This window comes from Orcinus orca, chromosome 4 (genome assembly GCF_937001465.1).
Source record: "Orcinus orca chromosome 4, mOrcOrc1.1, whole genome shotgun sequence".
In the NCBI taxonomy this organism is placed as follows: Eukaryota; Metazoa; Chordata; class Mammalia; order Artiodactyla; family Delphinidae; genus Orcinus; species Orcinus orca.
The window spans coordinates 150,846,162-150,865,411 of NC_064562.1; the positions used below are offsets into that span (position 1 = coordinate 150,846,162).

The following is a 19,250-nucleotide window of genomic DNA, read 5'->3' on the forward strand; positions in this document are numbered from 1 at the left end:
GTCAGGAGGGTTTGGGGGAAAGGGAGGTTGCTCCAGCTCAGAGTGAAGGAACAGTGTGGTGAGGAGACGAGAACCAGGAAGGCTTCCTGGAGGAAGTGGCATTTCCGCAGGTCCTTGAAGGCTTAAGATGTGTGGAGTTGCATTCCCTGCTGAGGCAACAGCAAAAGTGAGCATGGGAGAGTGACAGGCAGCTTGGTTTGCTGGGCCATGTGCAGGGGTGGGGTGGGGTGGGGTGGGGTGTGAGGGAGCAGTGGGACCTGGGCCTGGACCAAGGTTGGAGCAGAGTGGGAGACTAAACCAGATGATTCTGTGAGCCAGTGCCTGGCTGGGCTCCGGTCTCGGGGTCTGGGATGGAAATAGGGGATACCCGGTGTCAGGGCCCCCTTGTTTGCCTCTCATCTGGCAAAGAGCTGAAGGGTACCAGGACTTGCCCCAGCATTCCCGAGGCCTGACATCAATTCTGCCCTCATGTCTCCACAGCTGGACCGTGGGCTCCTCTCAGGCCAGGATCTTTCGAGTTCCTCACCTCTGCCCCCCATGCAGCCTCCAGGAAGCCTCCCTGGGTTACATGCCTGGGTCAGGCCCAGCCTCTGAGCTCCCAGCCTCTGTCTTTGCCCCCTTTGCCCCTCCTGGCCCTGATCCCAGCTCTGTGAGTGTGATCACTGCCTCTGGGCTTGTCTGGCACTCCTTATACCAGGCATCCCATGGAGGAGGCCATAGGTGGTCCAGTTAGGGTGTCGGCAGCACCCAGCCCAGGCTGGCCATGGGTGGGCTCCCTTGGTTGGGCCGGAGCCTGGCCTCCCCAGCAAGGGAGCCCTGGGCTGGCTCTTCATTTCTGCACCTATCGAGGGTTTCCAGAATTAGTGACCGTGTGCCCTTCCCACCCTCCAGAGAGGCTGGCTTCACGTGTGACCCCCTAGCTCGTGTCAGCCGTGTGATGCCCAGACCTGCCCCAGGACCCAGGTTGGCTGGGTCAGTGGGAGACGGGGCTTCCTGGCTTGGCCTAGTCTGGGTGCCTTCGTCCTTGGAGAGCACGCACGTGCTTGGGTCCAGTTGGTGTGCCTGCCTGCCTGGTGTTGCCGCCGCTCTAAGCAAAGGAGAGTTCGTGATGGGAAGCATCCTTTGGCAGGGAGATGAGTCTTCGGTGGCTCTCAGTTTCTTTCAGTAGCGTTTCCTGAGCTGAGTGCCAGGGAACAGCGGGTCTAGTTTCTCCTAATAGGTGTTGGGAGGAGCCGGGAGAGTGTCCTATAGCCTCAGCTTGCCCAGCTGCCTTTCAAGGCTCTGACAAGTCCTGTAGTGGAGAAGTGTATTAACTTTAACAGAGTGTCCCCAAACTTACTTCATCATGAAACCCTGGTTTTCCCCCCCACCCCAGGACACCTGTAACATCTGTAGGACACACCAGATTGCGAAAGGCTGACTTACAGAATAGAGTCCTAACGTTCCTTCACTGCCTGTCTCCCTCTGTGAGTGCCGGGCACTGTGACAGGAGTGGGATGCCTGGGGGTTCTCTTACACTCTCTCCCCTTATGTGTTTTTTTTGTTGTTGGTTGGTTTTTCTTTTCTTTTTTTTTCTGGCCACATGACATGTGGGATCTCAGTTCCCCGACCAGGGATCGAACCTGTGCCCCCTGCAGTGGAAGCACAGACTCTTAACTACTGGACCACCAGGGAAGTCCCTCTAACATTACATTTTTAAGGCAGGTATTTGGTCCAGCCCATGAAGGCCGTGGGGGCTGGCAGTTTCCCATGTAGGGGATTTTAGGTGCTGAAATTCGGAGGTCCCTCGAAGGGAGGGTCTGGCTCCAGGCAGCTCAGGTGGGGCTCCGTGAGTGCCCCAACGCACCACGTCTTGCTTTTTGGCCCAGGCAGTCCGTGCTGCGTTGTTAGTAAGTGTGCCGTTTGTCTGCCAAGACCCCCAGGGCCAAGGCATGACATTATATTTATCGAACGCAAATCACGCCATGGAAATTTATTTCCCTGTCTTGCTGTTACTCCCTCTTTCCCCCACATTCCAGATTTATGAAACACATGGATCTTCTCTTTAAACAATCGCTCAAAAGCTCTGACTTGCAAATCAGTTCCTTGAATGATCAGCTGTGTATATTCTGCATTTAATAAATTTAGTTATTAAGGAAGCAGCAACTGATTATTCAATTACAGTGGATTGGGAATCGGAGTCCTCAGCAAACTGCCGGAGACACTGGGTTGAGAAAAGATAAAAGGAAGAAACACCCTTTACAGCAGCATTACCTGGTGGTGACAGAGGGACTGCGGCTGCCAGCAGGACCCCCTCGGATCCCCTGGCCAAGAAGGAGGCTCTGGAGTGTCCTCATGCGGGTGGGCACTGTCTCTCCCCCGAGTGCCGCCCCTCGAGGCCAGGCGGTGTGGAGGAAGGACCGTCTGCTGCCAGCCTCTCCACTGACCAGTGACCTTGGATGTGTTCTGGAACCTTCCTGAGCCTTAGCTTCCTTTTCGGGGAGATGCTCCAGGAACTCAGATGGTGGAGCAGGCGTGCTTGTCCCCATGGCCTCCTCCTCTCCCTGCCCAGCCGTGGGCCCCTTCTGCCGCCACACGCCACTCCCCCAGCCCCTCTGCTGCCGGTCCCGTGACCCAGCCTCCCCATGCTGGCTTCCTGGGGCGTGAGTGAGTGATCGCCATCACCCCCAGCCTGAAATACGGGGGCCCCCCGGGGCTCCCCACCCTGTTCCCCTCTACAGCAGCCACTTCACTTAATTTTCTTCTCGATCTGCGAGAGAGGATCCCGCCTGCAGTCAGGTGCCCGGGTCCCACGCCGGTGGGGGCTGTCTCCTCGAAGCAGGCGTGGCTGGGCTGTTGGGGGGCCGAGCTGCAGACCAGGAGAGCGGCAAGCGGTGGACCACGGCAGTCGGGGGGCTACCTGGCCGACCTTCCCTGGGCTTCGGGGTCTTCACCCTTAGATGGCATACGAAGAGTCATACATGGCGACTCTGTGCCAAGCCCGTGCCCCACGTTCTCCCTTCACTCCCTGTGAGACGGCAAGACAGGATTGCAGAGCACCCCCATTTCACAGGCGGGGAGCTTGAGGCCCAGCTGATGCAGGCTACAGGCTTCCAGGCTGCAGGGTCCCGGGAGCTTCCCAGGAGACCCAGGAGCCCAGTGGGTACGGTCTGCTGTCAGCATCTCCCAGGAAGCCTGTGCAGTGCAGCCGTGACCTCCACATGCAGGGACGTCTGCGGGTCAGTGTCTGGGCACCTGAGGGCGAACTGGAAAGGCCTTTTGCCCTGGCCTGCTCCCGTCCTGGGAAAGCCTTGGCCACCAGGAAGGCTTCGTCCCGTGGGGACAAAGGTGACTCCGGCCTGGGCATTTGGGGTCTTGTCCTGCCTTCCAGCCAGGATTGGGGCATTGCTCTCCTTGCCTGGCTGTCGGGGAGGTGAAGGGAGTCTGGGCCTGTCTTCAGACCCAGAAGTTCTTGGCGAAATAACTGCGGCACTCAGCCAGCTGGTGTGGGATTTTGTCATCCGCGTTGGAGGAACTCTGGGCAGTCTGTGGCTGGAATCTTTGTCCCGTGGGGTTCCAGGGACCCGTCCCAACAGTTGACACGTTTACCTGCTGTTCCCAGAACACTGCAGAGAGAACCAGAGGTTCCAGACCCAGGATTGAACTGGGTTGAATCATGTCACCCTAGTGAGCCTTAGTTTCCTTATCTGGGAAATGGGCCCAGTGACCCCGAGAGGGGCAGATGTTTGTGTGCAGAATACCCAGACCGTGGTAGATACTCAGTGTCAGCTGTGCGGATTAGCGATGAGAGAGGTTCCAGTCATCGTTGGAATCAGTAGTGAGGCTGGCCACGTGGTGTAGGAGGGAAACGTGGGCCAGGAATCGGGAGACAGGGCACAGTCTAGCTTCACCCCGATGGGCCTCGGGAAGCCCCATCTCTGCCCTGCTTGCCGTGTCGTCACCTGTGGAAAGCCTGGCTTTGAGAGGTTGGCAGGATCCTGCAAGGGAGGCCCTGAAGTTCTGCTTCTGTGACCACTGTGTTAGAAGTGGGGCAGGACACCCGCCCTGGGCTTTGTCATCTTCCCCGTTGTCCCGGGAAGGAGCCGGGCACGTCTTGACCTGGTTTAACCTGCTGTACGTGTGTGACCTCGGCGTGGATTTCGCGTGGTCCCCTCCCGGCTCGGGGATTCTCTTCCCGCGTTCGGCCGAGCAGTCTTGTGGGCAGAGGCTGTCACTAAACCCATCTTCTCCACTCACGCTGCGTCGAGGCGGCCATGGCCGGGGGGCCGGCGACCATCCTGGGGCTGCCCCTCCTCTGTGCTGGGGTTGAGGGAGTGGCAGGGTGCACAGTAGACACCCACCTCCTGGGGTTCCTCCACACTGGGCTGGGCGAGGGGCCTGCGGCCAGGCTCTACTTGGCATTGATGCGGGTCGCTTAGCCGACCTGCCGCGGCCTGTGTCTCCTCCCTGATGTTTGGCCGGGGACGTCTGGGACACCGGGGATGCCGGGGACGCCGGGGACGTCAGGGACGTTGGGGACGCTGGGGACGCTGGGGACGTCGGGGAGCGTCGGGGACGTCGGGGGCGTCTGCGGCGTTGGGGACGTCACGGACGCTGGGGACATCAGGCGTGTTGGGGACGCCGGGGATGTCGGGGACGCCAGGGACGTTGGGGACGTCAGGTGTGTTGGGGACGCTGGGGACGGCGGGGACGCCGGGGGCGTCAGGCGTGTTGGGGATGCCAGAGACGCCAGGGACGTTGGGGGTGTCGGGGACGCCGGGAACACCGGGGACGTTGGGGACGCTGGGGACGTCAGGCGTGTTGGGGACGTCGGGGACGCCGGGGACGTCCGGGACGCCGGGGATGCTGGGGACGTCAGGGACGTTGGGGACGCTGGGGGCGTCGGGGACGTCAGGGACGCCGGGGACGTTGGGGACGCTGGGGACGTCAGGCGTGTTGAGGACACCGGGGACGTCTGGGACGCCTGGGACGCCGGGGACGTCAGGCGTGTTGGGGACGCCGGGGACAACGGGGTCGCTGGGGACGCTGGGAACGTCAGGGACGTTGGGGACGCTGGGGACGTCAGGCGTGTCGGGGATGCCGGGGACGCCAGGGACGTCGCGGGTGTCGGGGACGCCGGAAACGCCGGGGACGCCGGGGACGTCGGGGACGCCGGGGACGCCGGGGACGCCGGGGACGTCAGGGACGCCGGGGACGCCGGAGATGTTGGGAGCCGGCTGAGAACTTCATTCGTCCGCTCACGCTCTTATTCATTCATCCTCCGCACGTGTCCTGAGTACCTGTGTGTGCCAGGCCTAAGGCAGCGTCCTCGGGGCTCCGGAGAGGTCGGGGAGCAGACGGGTAAACACAGAGGCAGCCTGGGGCCCCGCGCTGAGATGAGGATCGCGGTGGGGCTGCGGGATGCGGAAGGGGACCCGGAGCTCTCCTGCCCAGGGAGGCGCGTTGGAGGTGACCCTCGAGCTGCCATTGTTCAGTGAGCGGGTGAGAAAGAGACGGCAGGCCGCTGCCCGCACACTTGGCCACGGGCGTGGGGTGCGCGACTCTGCAGGTGTGGGTGCCGCTTCCCCCCCCACTGGCCTGGCCTCGGGTGTCCCCAGAGCACAAGCCGCTGTCCCCTGGACCCCTCTGTCTCCCCCTCCAGCCCTTTGCGGTGGCTCGTGCCGACCGGCTGCGCACAGAGCGAGGGGAGCATCCTCCTTCCCTGGGAAGTGGGCGCGCCTCATGTTACAGATGGCGAGGCTGCGCGGTTCTCGGTGAAGCGCCGTGCGGCGCGTTTGTTTGAGAGCGTTTGTTTCCTCCTGTGACTGAAAATAGGCCGGTCTCTCCCCGGCCCTCAGACACTGGGGCTGGGGGCAGGCGCAGCAGGGCCCCTCTGACGAGGGAACCTCCTCCACAGGCCAGCGCTCTGCTTCCTGACGTCCTGCCCTTCGGTGCCCCAGGGTGAGGACCGCCAGGCCGGGCCGCCCGGCTGGGACAGGAGGCCCCTGCCCGCAGGTAGAGCCCAGCCTCGGGGGTGGCCCGGTTCTGTTTGGTTCTGGTCTCGCGCTCCCATGTCAGGGTCCAGCCTGACTGTGTTCTTTTCTCAAACGCTGTAACAAAGCACCACACACGGGGTGATGTGAACCGCAGGAATTATTCTCGCCGTTCTGGAAGCCAGACTCCAAGGTCGGCGCGTCAGCAGGGCTGGGCTCCGTCAGGAGGCTCCAGGGGAGGCTCTTTCCTGCGTCTTCCAGCTCCTGTGCCGCCAGGTGTTCCTCGGCTTGTGGCCGCGTCACCGCGGTCTCTGCCTCTGTCCCCGTGTGGCCTGCTGCTCTGCCTTTTCCTCTCACAGGACACTTGTCGCTGGGTTTAGGGCCCGCCCGGGTAGTCCAGGAGGATCTCGCCTTGAGATCCTTCACTAACGTCTTAACATCCGCAAAGACCCTTTGTCCAAATCGGGTCACGTGGCAGGATTGGGGTATTAGGATGTGGACGTGTGTTGGGTGGGGGACACTTGCCCACCGCAGGGTCTCGTTCTCTCCCCCAGGGGCAGGGGGCTGGCTCTGTTCTATCTTTTTTTTTTTTTTGCAGTACACGGGCCTCTCACTGCTGTGGCCTCTCCCGTTGCGGAGCACAGGCTCCGGACACGCAGGCTCAGCGGCCATCGCTTACGGGCCCAGCCGCTCCGCGGCACGTGGGATCTTCCCGGACCGGGGCACGAACCCGTGTCCCCTGCATCGGCAGGCGGACTCTCAACCACTGCGCCACCAGGGAAGCCCTCTGTTCTATCTTTGTCTTCAGCCCAGGACCAGGGCCAAGGCTGCAGTCATTTGTGGAAAGCCAGACTCCTCTCCTTCCTCCCCCCAGCCCCACTTCCACAGGGCAGTGGGCTCAGCAGACCCACCCTGCATTTTTCCCCTTTACTGGGGTCCTGCACCCCACCCTCCGAGCTGCTGCAGAGCTGTGTGTGTGTGTGTGTGTGTGTGTGTGTGTGTGCGCGCGCGCGCGCGTGGGGGGGCTTTCTTGCCACCCGCGAGTTGGGGTCTTGGCCCAAAGCCTGTGCTCGTCACCACCAGGGCTGCAGAGGAGCTGGTGGCCTGGCCTGGGTGCGCAGCTTGGTGGTTCAGGGTTTCTCAGTGGAAGTTGGGGGAAGGCTGTGCACTCAGTGGCTGAAATATCTGAGATCTGGCCTTGATTTGGGGAATGGCTGTGAATGAATGGGAGGCTGTGGACTCCTCCTCCCGCCCCCTCCCTCCCTCATTCTTTCCTTCCTCCAGGGAACCTCTGCTCAGACCTTCCATGCACGCTGTGCTCTGAGCTGGCTCAGGACGACGTCACATCGTCTCCTGGGATGTGTCTAAGATGACACAGAAACAGCGATTCCTACCCAAAACAGCATTAGGACCTCTTTCTTTGTCTCCACACCAGTCTGCTGCGATTCATTCATTCATTCAACAAAGCCTCCCTGGGCTCCGGTGTGTCAGGCTCCGGCCTGGTTACCAGGGTGTGGAGACGAGCAGGCCTGTCCCTCAGCAGGTCTCACCTCCCGTGTCCTCAGGGCCAGCTCTTCCAGGAGGCCTTCCCTGTTTGCCCGGGACCTATAGGAGCGGCCGTTCAGGCTCTGCTGCTTTGCATGTCAGTAAAGACACGAGTCACCTTCTGCCTCAGTTGTCCAGCATTGCCGTGCTCAGCCTGAAACGCCAGAGCCAGGCTGCCTGCACTCAAGTCCCAGCTCGACCACTTGTGGTGGGGGCGTTAGGCAAGGTCATGACCTGCTCCGAGCCGCAGTGCCCCCCCCACTGTGGCTGGCTCGCGGGGTGTCCTGAAGTTTCGGTGGGAGGAGGCGTGGCAGGCCGGGGCATCCCTGGGACTGCCAGTGGGCGCGGCTGGTATCAGGGCCGCCGTGGGGCTGGAGCCCCCTCCGAGCACTTAGTATTGATAGTTTCTCAGTAAATGTGTACTGATTGAATGAGTGGGTTAAACGAGCGCCTCCTCCCTAGTTTAGCTGGAAAATTACTCCCACAAGGGACAGACACAGGGATTGTTAGAAACGAGGAAGCATTTCCTTTCCCCCAAGCCTTTAAAATCTCATTGTTTTTTTAGTATTACTACTGCTGCTAACTTTTTTTCCCCTTTTCACCTAAGAGTGGTGTGTAAATTCACAGATGTTTATTTCAATTCTTTGCACAAGACACCTGCTTAACCAAGGGCAGAGCCTGGGGTCCTTGGAGAAGCTCCCGCTGCTGGTTCCAGCTCTGAGGGTCCCGTTCCAGAGGGGGGATCTGTCTCCCCCACTTGGAGCCGACTGGGGACATGCTTCCCCGCATCTGGTCCTGCATCTGGTCCCGTGGCCCTGCTTGTTGGATAAAGGAGGGAAAGGTTGAAAGGATGAAAAGATGGGCTTGTCTTGGGCACGGTGGGTGCGGGGCTGTCAGTCCATCTGTCAATTAGTAATAGGAACAGCTGCTGCTGGTGAAGGTTTGCCTTTGTGACAGCTCCACAGGTAGGTGACCTTTACGCTCAAGAAACTTGGCAAACACCTGCCTTGGGCATGTTGGAGCCAGCTGGCGCCAGCCGTGTGGAGAAGGGGCTTTCCGGGAGGGAACCCGGTTGGTCGTCTACACGGCCTGAAACGTGATCTGAGTAGCGGGCCTGGACCCCTGCAGGGCCCCCAGAGTGAGCCTCATACCCCTCAGGTCTTCTGCTGCGGGATGGTCCATATCCTTGAAGGACCCCGAGACTCAGGCCCCTGGATGGGGCAAGGTCCACGTCACGTGTCTTGTGTCCGCGTGTCTGTGGAGGGAGGGGAGCTAAAAGGGGGAGGGGTCAGCTGATGCAGGCTGGGAGTCCTTCAGCAAACACACAGGGGATCCTGCCGAGTTGTTTAAAGCTTCCTTTCTTTTGTGCAACCCCTTCCCTTAGTGGGAGCTCCTGGGAGAGTTGGTGAAGGTGCTTTCTCTGGAAGGAGATGATAATTCGCTCAAACAGACAGCTCCGGGTTCACCCACATACCAATCTGTCAGTCACCCTCCCCTTACGGCCCACCTGTCAAGCAATGGCCACCAACTAATGGGAGGCATTGGCGCCCAGAGCAGACAGGGTTGCGTACTGTCGTTAGTAGCGATAACAGCGATCGCTTAGGGCCCGAGGCAGGCACGGCCTTGCTGCTTATCGGCGGGGCTCTGCAGAGAATGAGGCTCAGCGCTCTCCTCCGGGCCTCCCTGATGGACAAGTGGGGACCCGCCTATGAGTGAAGGAAGCTGGGAAGGTGGCGGGAGCACTGAGGAGGTACTGATCCAGCCTGGGGGGACAGAAAAGAATCAGGGAAGTCTTCCTGGAGGAGGTGATGCTGGAAATGTGTCTTAAAGCATATGCAGAGGGTAGCAAGCCCGTGGGCTTTCCAGGGAGAGGGGTCAGTGTGAGGAAGGGTCTGGAGGAGGCCCCAGTCTGGGGCATGGGGGGAGGGGTGACAAATGATTGTTGAGTTAGAATGTCAGTGGGGAGAGGGGCAGGGGAAGCAGGGCATTCTAGGATGCAGCAGGGTTAGTGAGGGAAGGAGAGAGGAGACAGGACTGAGGCTGCATTCCAGGGAGGGGCAAGTGCAGGGATCCTGGGAGAGGAAGCCTGGCCCGGCAGGGAGACTTCTGGAAGCAAAGGGGTCGGGACCTGGTGGTTGGCGGAGGGGAGGTGGCGGCGGAGGGGAGCAGGGTCCAGGAGCTACACCGGCCATTGATCCAGCATTGGCCACACGGAGCACCGCCTCTTCCAGGCCCTGTGCTGGGCTCAGCGACAGTCCCCGGGACCACTGCCTGGTGGAGCTGATGTCTGAGTGCTGGGACGAGGACCTGATGACACCAGGGTGCTCGCTGGTGGTGTCCTGGGAGGATGGCATATCGTTCTCTGAAACAGCAGAGGTCTGGAATGGGTGAGATAGGCGAGCAGCCAGTGGCAGAGGGAGTTGGGGGTCGGTGCAAGGGACCTACGCTCGGCAGGGGTAGGGTTGCAGTGTTGACCGGGGCTCATGTCCCCTTGGCCTGATGGTGGGTGTAGTGAGTTGAACAGTGTCCCCCACAGAGATGTGTTCACGTCCCAACCCTGGCACCTGCGAACGTGAGCTTGTTTGGAAACAGGGTCTTTGAGGAATTAATCACATTAAGGGGGGACATCATCCAGGCCTTAACTCCGATGACTGGTGTCCTTACCTGGGAAAGGAGCGGGAGACTTGAGACACAGGGACATGCAGAGGGAGAAGGCCACGTGGAGACGGAGGTGGAGATGGGAAGGATGCAGCCTGAAGCGCCGGGATTGCCTGTCCAAAGACAAGGAGGGGCTTAGAGCTCCTTCTGCCCCAGGGGGCCCGGCCCTGCCCACACCTGGATTCTGCCCAGGGATGCTGCTTTCAGACTTCCGGTCTCCAGGACTGCGGGGGGGAAAAGAAATTTTTGTTGTTCTAAGCCCCCCGGTCTGTGGTCATTTGTACGGCAGCCGGGGGAAATGAACGTGATGTGGGCTTCAAGCCTCGTCATCCCATCCAGGGACATCCGTGGGTGCTGGGTCCCGGATGAACGGTGGAGGCAGAGCAGGCTGCCTGGGAGCAGAGTGCGTGCGTGTGGGCGGGCGTGCCGTGCAAGCACGTTGTGTTCCAGAAATATCGCAGCTCCCTCCTGGCGCCTTCACCCTGACAGGGCTCGCTGAGCGGGTTTGATCTAAACTCCAGCAGGAGGAGGGCCTGGCAGCCGCCGTGCCTGTCCCTCTGTCCGTGACACCCGGTGCCGTGATGACGGCGTGGCCCGTGTCCCGGCCCCTCCAGCATGGGACCCCGACCCCTCCCGCCGTCCCTCTGACCCGGAGCGTGGTGGTCCAGCCCAGTCACTTACAGATTCCACCGCCACATCTCTGCCAAGTGGATGTCTTTAAAGCCACGTCTGGGGACCAATAGCTGCTATGAAAAGTGTTGCTTAGAAAACGTAACCTAAAACGAAAATGTGCCTTTCCATGAAAAAAACGATGCTGCCTAGATCCAACAGTTCTCCTTAAAGCCACTGTCAAGGAGGCGAGGACCAACACAGAGCTTTAGTGTTCTTGTTGTGAAGCATTTTACCAAATGCAAAATAAGTAGAAAGAAGCTTCAGGACGTCAAGGGAGAAAACCCTCTATTTTCTGAGCTAGAACCGTACACCCCACCGAGGAATGAAGTTCATGGTTAGAAACCCAGCCCCTCTGCACTAGCCACGCCCCACCCCCAGCTGAGCTGGCCTTCCTCTTGGGCACCGAGAGACAGCAGAGCGTTGGTTATAATAATGTCCTCTCCGGCATCCCTTCATTTGCTCATCAGTTCATTCATTCATTCACACCTGCGCCTGACACGGTCGCGTGCACGGGGCAGACACTTGGAAGGGTGAAGCACAGTTCTTGCTAAGGGAACCGGGCATTTCCATGACGACAACAGGCCAAACTCCAAATGCTGAGGCTTTTGCAGGAAGCTCTATGACGGAGGTAGGTGTTACTGCGACAGCCTTCCAGCTGGTCTCCGTGCTCCTGCCCTGGTCCCTTTGGTTTGCTCTGCTCTGAGGGATCCTGTGAAAATATCACCCTGAGCTCTGAGGATGGCAATGCTCTGAGCTTTCCCTGGTCTCTCCAGTTCTCTCAGAGAAAGAGTCACATGATCCCAGTGGACCACAAGGCCCTACTGGGTCCAGTCTCCATTCCTATTCAGTCTCGTCTCCTGCTTCTCTCCCGCCCAAACACACTGGCCTCCTCACTACTGCTTGAATGTTCCAGGCATGATCCCGTCTCAGGCCTTTGCACTTGCAGTTCTCCCAGCCTGGAATGCCCTCCCCTGATGGCCACATGCCTCCCCTCCCCACCTCCTTCAGGTGTATACTCCAAAGTCACCTTCTCAGGGAGCCTTCCCTAGCTGCTGTATCTAAGATGTCAACACCCCAGCCCTTATGCTTCTTCCCAATGGCTTCACTCCAGAGCGCTTGTTTTCCTTGTGGCTTCCCCGCTCTAGAATGCAAACTCCAGGAGGGCAGGACTCTGCCTGCTTTGTTTGCTGTGGCTTCCTCGGTGCCTGGGACGGGGCTTGGCATGTAGCAGGTGCTGAATAGATGATGATTGCGTGATGAGTAGCCTGAGGTCTTGAAGGATGAATAGGAGTTTCCCAGCTGGAGAAGAGCTGAGAGGACAGCATGTGCAAAGGGACTGAGGCAAGAAAGAGTGTGTGTGTTCAGGGAAGCGGGGGCTGGGCCCTGGATGGGAGATTGAGGTTGCAGAGCCAGCTCAGAAGGGGGATGGGCTCTGGGAGTTCGGTAAGAAGTCTTGACTTTACCCAGGGGCAGCGGGTGGTTTCTGGGGCGTTTAAGCATGGAGGCAGCAAGATTGGCATGGGGAAGTGTGTGCACATGTGCTGAGGTCATGTGGATGGGGTTGGGGGGTGTCTCCATGATTTGCCAGGGTCACCTTTGCCACTTTAATTAAGCATTTCTCCCTCCAGTGCAAGTCCATTTTAAAGGACTCCATTCTTGTGACCACGGAGGGTATGAAAGTCCTGCCGTGAGTTGATCTGGATACGGCAAGGTGGGGTGTCAGCAAGAAAAAGAGGTGCAGTCTTAGCCTTGCTATATTTAAACATTTCAGCTGCTGTATTTCACGCAATTTAAAAACTCTCTTAGATGCTCTCTAAATTGCATCATTATTTTATTCACCACTAAGGAATGGCATTGATTATAAGCCACATTGCAATTTCAAAGAAGTTAAAATGTGGGAAAAAAAAAAGCCCACAGGTCTTAGAATCTATGAGATACGGTAGTAATGGAATGCACAGATATGCGGGGTAGCGCACCAGTTTCTTTTTGTAAATGCATCCGGTCAAACTGATGTTCTGGTAAACCAGACCAGACAAGCTAGGATGAGCCCTAAAACACTGGGTACATGTGTGCAGGCTTCCTCAGGGTGAAACCTGGTGGGGAGGAGTGGGGCACTCCTCCCGTATGAAGTGGGCTTGGGATTTCCCAGGGACGGGCCATTTGAGATGGAGTAATCCTATCTGCAGCAGGGGGCCTGCGATAATCGCTGTCAGATCCTGTGCTCCGGGCGTAAGCTGAACTCCCAAGGAGGTCGGAAGGTTGTTCAGAGAAGCAAAAGTTTCCAGAGCATTTCTACTCCAACTTCCCCCACTGGCCCGGGCTCTGTGAGATGCCCGCCCACCCGCCGCTGCTTCTCTGTCATCATTTCTACTCATCCCCCTGGGGGCTGGTATTTCCCATCCAGTGAGCCCTGGACCGACATGGCCAAGTGCGGGGTGAGGGGAGCCGCGTGGAGTGGGAGGTGCCGGGCTTCCATCCAGGGATACGGGATGAGCTGTGTGCTCGCTGTTGTCTTAAGTGGCTGTTAGAACGTGGTGGGGACAGGACTTGTTCAAGAGATATGGGAACATATGTATGTATAACTGATTCACTTTGTTATGAAGCAGAAACTAGCACACCATTGTAGAGTAATTATACTCCAATAAAGATGTAAAAAAAAAAAAAAGGGCATCTGGCCAGCAACTTGCGATGTAATCTCCCAATACCCTTAGGAGGAGTTAGGAGGACACAAAGCAGATGCGAAGCCACAACAGTGAAAACGAAGACCAGCAGGCAGTATCTCCAGGATCAGGGGTGTGACCTGTCTGGGAAAGGCTGGGGAGGTGGGTGGAGGGAAGGAACACGGGTGCTCTCTGCCTGCTGGGACTGTGGAAGCATGTCCTATCCTCCACACGGTCTTCCCCTGCCCCAGGGACCCACATGGAGGCTTGGCCAACAACAACCTGCCAGTCCTGTGTCTTCCCCATTGTGGTTCACTTCCGCCAGAAGTTAGGGGAGTGGGGAGTGAGCGGCACGCAGGGCCACACGGCCTCCGCTGCGGGCACTGGGGCTCAGTCCCCTCGGGACTTGGGGAGACGGGGTAGAACACGCATTGGGGGTCTCAGGTGTGAGGTGAGGCGGAGGGGGACGTGAGGGGGATGCCAAGTGCTCGGTCCTTAGTCTCGGCATCTCCCCTCTGAGGCACGTAGATGTGCAAACTTTGAAAGTGTAAGACGTTGAAATGATGCCGTTTGCAGCAACATGGATGGACCTAGAGATGGTCATACTGAGTGAAGTAAGAGGAAGACAAATCGCGTATGATATTAGCGTATGATATCGCTTATGTGCGGAATCTAAAAAGAAATGATACAAACGAACCTATTTGCAAACCAGAAACAGACTCACAGACTTAGAGCAGGAACTTCTGGTTATCAGGGTGGGGAAGGATGGGGGGAAGGGATAGTCAGGGAGTTTGGGATTAACATGTACGCGCCGCTGTATTTAAAATGGATAACCGACGAGGACCTGCTGTAGAGCACGGGGAACTCTGCTCAACTCTGCAGCCAGGATGGGAGGGGAGTCTGGGGGAGAATGGATACGTGTATATGTGTGGCTGACTCCCTTTGCTGTGCACGTGAGACTGTCACAATATTGTCAGTCGGCTATATTCCAATATAAAGTAAAAGGTTAAAAAAAAAGACGTCGCTTGTGAGTATCACAGTTGCTGATACTGTTGTAACTATGACTGGAGCAGTCGGGTCCCCGCATGGCCTCCTGCAAACCCCTCTTCCGCATCTGCGAAATGGGGAGATTCAATTCAATGCTGACCGTGACTGTGAGGTGGGAGGGCTTTGTGGGAATGGTGGGGGGCAGCACACGGAAAGGGGGAGTGTTAGCCCCAGAGGATGCCTCACTCACCTCCCGGTGTGTGCCGGGCTGCAGGGTGCTGCGGGGAAGACCCAGGGCTGTGTGCACATCTGGGGGGGGGCAAAGCTCTTAGAACCTCAGAAGCCACCAAACGGGACCTGGGGGGTAGGGTGGCCAAGTTGCCTTGCTGAACTGTTCCCTCTGGCATCTGACTGAAAGTCAGGCAGCCCCTGGATCTCCAGGGTTTACTGCGTGTGCCAGCCGAGGAGCAGGGGCCCTTTGTCAAGGGGCTTTGGAACAGGACAGCTGGGGGGTGAAATCCGGCTCCATCACTTGAAAGCTGTGTGACTCTGGGCACCGTCCCAGCCTCTCTGAACCGGACCTCAGTGTCCTGTGTGTGAACAGAGTTCTGTCACAGTCCTCCTTCCCAGGCTGTTTGGGAAGATTGGGTGCTTGGTCGCAAGAAAGCTGGGTGCCTGGTAGGGGGGCGGGAGCCCAAGGGACCAGTGGGAGCACCCTGGTCTCCACTGCTCGCAGGCCTGGCCTCCAGCAGACCCCTCCGGGAGGAGCAGACGCCCAGCCACCATGCCTCAGACACCGTGTTTTAATATCCAGCGCTCCAAGTTTCCGAACGAAACTGCATCTTCCCTGGCTGCCCTGCGGCCTGGGCTTTATTAACTGCAGTCTTCCCTGCTGTGACCTTTCACCCCCCCCCCCCCGCTCTCTTCTTGGCATCTGGTCACTGCCCAGTCAGCCTGGAAACAGCTTCGTTACTCGGCCTCCTTTCCCCGTGGCCAGTGGCTGTGAAGTATTGAAGGTTGGAGGCGTTTTGAATTGAATATGGTTCCACTTCACTTCTCTGTCACGGGGGGTGGGGGAGGGCTTGTTCGTTCATTCATTCGTTTATCCTAAAATTTTGCGTACAGAGTCCGCTCCACGCGGCACGAGCCAGTGGTCTTCGGAGTGTGAGGTGCGGGCCGGCCCGACCGAGATGCTTGCACTGGGCTCAGAGCCTTGGGTCCGTGTCCTGGCCACACCGCTCGGCACCACGTTCGGCCCTCGCCGAGCGTGGCTTCTTCTTCCCTAGAACGGGTGTGCTGGTGTGCATTTCTTGGGGTGCCCGGGGCCTTGAGGTGAGTGGGGCGTGCCTGTGAACCCCGGCTCTCCAAGCGCAAACATTCAGGGCCGGTGCTTCTTTTCTTTTAATGACTTTTGGTGACAGTATTTTCAGTAGGCCTCATGTGCTTTTCTGGGAGTCACGGGGCAGCTCTGTCGCCTGCCAAGTGCGTCCTGGCTATTATCTCATGCGAGTCACAGCTTCCTCATCTGTAAAGCGGGGTTGAGCATCTCTAGGCTGTTGTGAGCGTTAGGTGGGCCACGTAGCCTGGGACCCAGCAGGTGCCCGGGAAGCAAATCTCAGCAGGTTGGCGTCTTGTGTTTCTCTGTGGATCAAGTTCACGGGTCGCCTTTCCTTTAGGATGAAGTGGCCAGGCTTTCAGCGCTCACTTCCCGCGGCCTCTGGAATTCCATCCCCTTGCCATTTTGTGCCTCTGGTCTCCTGTGGTCTGGAAACCTGTGCTGCTAAATTTACTATCTTTGTGAGTGAACTAAGAGTGCATAGGCTCTGAGGGAGGGTTTGAGGTTCTCCCGTGATGGAGGTAGGTGAGCTTCGGGGGGAGTGATGTGACGTTTACTGTGACACGCATCGGACTTCCCTCCAGGGTCTGGCCGCTGTGTCCTGTCTTATTTATTTCCTCATTCTCTATTCCTCGTACTTGCACTGAGCACCCCAGTGCAAGAATGCAAGGCCAAGGGCGTCCACACAAGTGCCCAAACCCTCGGCTTGGAGAGCGTGATGTGCTGGGTGCAAAACCCCCGGTGAGGGAGGGGTACCGCTGCTCCAACCGCATAACCAGGGGATTTCTGTCAATTACTGGAAGTTAACACTCCCCCGCCCTGCCCCGTGTGAGCTCAGCACTGACTGTCCAGGTTGCCTTCCAGCCGCTGGACACCCGTGGCCTCTGTTACTCCCAGAGGCAGGCCCCACTTTGCTGGGGGTGCGGAGAATCGTCCAGAATGCCGCTGAGATGTCCTAGGACATTGGAAAGACTGGCTCGAAAGGCAGCCCCCCCTACACCGCGTGCAGGAGACCCTGGGGTGCAAGGCGCCCCCGGACCCGCATCCGGTGCCGCCCCAGCTGGCAGACACGGGCGGGACTGAGCTCCCAGCTCCAGCTCAGCAGGAGTCCCCACACCCACCCGAAGGGACTTCATGTCTGTTGGTCCTGGGTCATTCCCCAGACCAGTCACTTCTGATAACCTCCTGTTTATCAAAGCCGTCTCCTACCCGCCAGCCCTTTGGCCCGGCATCTGGTGAAGGGCTTCTGCCTCAGGCCCCCCACTGGTTCCCGGCCTCCCCTCCCTCCAGGAACCTGGGGGACTCAGGTAGGCCTGGTTCCTGCCCACAGAACTTACCCTGCACCCAGGGAGCTTCTAAAAACCACTTCCCTGCTCGGGACCTTCCAGCCCCGCATCCCATGACCTCTGGGTGTACTCTCCACACTGGAATGACCAAGTGCCTGGTACCTGCTCTGGGCCTTTAAACATCTGGGCTCTGTTAATAGCTCCCCTCCAGACCCAGCTCGGCGGCATCTCCCTCAGGAATCCATCTCTGCCCCCCAGGCATGGTGAGGGCTTCCCCAGGCTCCCTCAGCTGAGTGGATGGTGGATAGCGGGTGAGTGGTTAGTGCATGGGTGGGTGGAGGCCTCTTTTGGCTTCCAAAAGCTCAGCTTATAGTGGGAAGCAGCCACATAGCACAAGGAGATCAGCTCGGTGCTTTGTGACCACCCAGAGGGGCGGGATAGGGCAGGTGGGAGGGAGGGAGACACAAGAGGGAGGAGATATGGGGATATATGTATACATAGAGCTGATTCACTTGTTATACAGCAGAAACTAACACACCATTGTAAAGCAATTATACTCCAATAAAGATGTTAAAAAGAAAAAAAAGCCCAGCTTAAACCTGACTGCAGAGGCAGGGGATTGAGGAGGGAAGCAGAGGTGAGGAGGGGCCGGGGCGGGGGTAGATTTTCTGACATACAAATGTACCATCGAGGAGAGGGCGCTTTAAAGCCGAAGGTCTCTGTGACCTGGGCCGAAGGCGTCCGTCACCAGCTGACGGCGGCTGCGTCGCCCCCAAATGGCAGCAGATTCGTACGTGGGCTGCCTGCCGAATGCAGACAGGTTTGACGTGAGGAAGACGAGAAAAACAGCCCTGAAAAGGTAACCAGGAGTCCCAGGGAGAATGTAGAGCTTTGAGGATCTGACATGCCCTTTGTGTTTCGGAATTCCTGGGGCAAACCAGGGTCTCATTATCTGCCCACGAAACTGGTGATTTGCTTGAAGGTCAGAGGGAAAGATCATTAGATTAGATTAGAGAAATGAGTTGCTGCCCGGGCTCTGGACTCCGCTCTCCCCAACTCTCAGCTGAACTTCTGGAAGCAAAAAAGTCCCTGTCCACCCATGCCCCCTACCCCACCCACCAGGGAGCCCACACTGCCCACCGCATAAACTGGAGCGGAAGCCCATGGTGCCAGGCCAAGGGGCCGGGCTGGGCAGTGCCAGAGTCAGGTCCCAGCCTGTTGGACCCTCCAGCCCCCCTCCTCTAGCCCAAGATCCTCACAGCCTTCCTGGCACCATAAATGAATCCTCTCCTGGAGTAGCATTTGCTCTGGGGTTTTCTTTTTTTTATAGAAGATGGCTCTCTGATCTGGAGGCTGGACTGAACATGTACGGTGAGCAAAACGTGTCTCATTAAGACCCCGCTGGGCCTGTCGGCGCACTCGCCTGCCCGGGTTCTGGCATCCTCCCCATTTCACAGATGAGGAGACTGAGGCCTGGGTGTAAATGGCTTTGCCTGAGGTTACCAGGAAGTAAATGTAAGGGCAGGATGTGCTGCCAGCAGCGCCTTGTGCTTGGGGGCTGCTCCCGGAACTTCCCTGGACGTACACAGCACTTCATGAGCCTGCCCTCACGTCCAAGGTCATGTTCATTCTCACGGTGGCCTCTGGGAGAGCGACACGGCCCCACTTTACTGGTGAGGGGACTGGGGCTTGACAGGCATCACTCAGATTGAAGGTGGCAGCGGTGCCGTCCTGCTCAGGGCCTGCTCTCGCCCCTGCAGCCTCTGAGTTCTCACCTCCTGTGAGCACTGGTCCCCTGGCATCCTGGCAGAGGTGCTGACTGAGCCCCGAATCCAATCAGGCCCCCTCCTGGGTGACGCCGACTAGAGTCTTGGCGGGATGTCCCCCTGCCATGGCTTGTGGGGAGGCTGGGGCGTGTCATCCTCTGGGCCAGGTCTGCAGCCTGATGGCCCGTCCTGGGACGCTCTGAGCAGCCTGTCCACCTGCCAGCCCCTCCCGCAGGGCAGCGGCATGGCGGTTCCTCCAGGGCCCAGCTGTGCTCGTCTGTGCCCTGGGGCTCTGGCCCCCAGAGGGCTGAGAGCTGAGCACTGGCTTTCTGGCCTCTGAAGTGTTTGTGGAGCGGGGCTATGGGGGG

At 58.5% G+C, this 19,250-nt stretch overlaps 1 protein-coding gene across 1 annotated transcript in view; it reads left to right on the forward strand.

Annotated features, from left to right (window-relative positions):
• The window catches only part of SORCS2 (sortilin related VPS10 domain containing receptor 2), a 468,073-nt gene that overhangs the window by 54,994 nt on the left and 393,829 nt on the right, over positions 1-19,250 (forward strand). The gene's annotated exons all lie outside the window — the stretch shown is intronic.